This window comes from Lipotes vexillifer, unplaced genomic scaffold, assembly GCF_000442215.2.
Source record: "Lipotes vexillifer unplaced genomic scaffold, Lipotes_vexillifer_v1.1 scaffold875, whole genome shotgun sequence".
NCBI lineage: Eukaryota > Metazoa > Chordata > Mammalia > Artiodactyla > Lipotidae > Lipotes > Lipotes vexillifer.
The window spans coordinates 692,404-693,736 of record NW_006792177.1 but is presented as its reverse complement, the minus strand read 5'-3'; positions in this window follow the sequence as shown (position 1 = coordinate 693,736).

Below are 1,333 nucleotides of genomic sequence, written 5' to 3'. Positions count from 1 at the left end.
CCTGCCTTCTTTCTTTCTCCACTGTGGCTGCCTTGGGTGGCTGTAACAGTTAGAATGCAGGTTTGCCAACTTTAACAAAACTCTTAAATAACAGTGGCTCAAATCAGAAGAAAGTTGGTTTCTCTAGTAATATTCCAGTATAAGCCGGCCAGGCAATACGGGACTCCTTGGTATTGAGACCCAGGACCCCTTGATCTTGTTGTTACCAGGTCCATATCCCAGGCAGAAAGACCAGGGAAAGACGTAGTGAAAGGGAGAATGACACTTCCCTTCAAGGTCACAGCTGGGAATTTGTCCACATCACCTCTAATTGCTGGAATGTGGTCACATGGTCACACCTAGCTGCAAGGAAGGCTGGGAAATGTAGTCTTTATTCTAGCAAGGTGTGCCCAGCTAAAATCTGTCACTGGAGAATCAGAGAGTAAACATTGGTAGATAACCAGTGATCTCCACCTCTGTGGCATAGAGACAGTTTCTTACTTGTTCCGTGGGACACCTGAATTCAATTCCCAGATGAAATGGCATCTCTTTATACCTCCACCTCCACTAGGGCAGCATAATGGAGGGCAGTAGTTCTCAAGAAGAGAATACTTTGCCCTCCAGGGGGTATGTGGCAATGTCTAGAGACATTTTTGATTGTCACAACTTGGGGGGTACTATTGTCATCTAGTGGGTAGAGGTCAGGGATGCTGCTAATTATCCTATAATGCACAGGGCAGACCCCACAACGGAGAGTTATCTGGCCCAATGTATCCGTAGTACCGAAGTTGAGAAACCCTGGTGTAGGGGAAAGCATGCATTCCTTGGAGTCAGACATGCCCGATTTCTAATCCTGAAGCCCCCACTCCCTCCCTGACCACCATTAGTAACAAACTGTACCTCTTGGAACGTCGAGGACAATCACGTGGACTCTCTGCACTGTATAAGAAGCAATTCAATTCAACATCCACTGAGGGCTTACTATGTGCTATGTGCTCTGTGTACACTCAGTGCATGCAAACTCCCTTTCCTCTTTCCACACAAACATTTATTAGCACCTATTAGGTAGGGAAGTGGATTAGTCTGGATGTTTTTCATCATAACAAACAGAAAAGCAGCTGGAATAATACTAAGTCTAACGGGCCATTAATTTAGTCTGAGTGTTTTGTGCCAGTTTCAGCATATCGATAACCAGTGTTGTGGTTGAACTGGCCCTTGTGGTTGGTATTATGAGTGCAAGATGCCCTTCAGTGATACCCATCAGGGAACTTTGAAGAAACAGAGGCTTATTACTTTACAAGACCTGGAATTTACACAGCATTCCTGGGGCCACACAGTGAGGTCACAGGGAAAG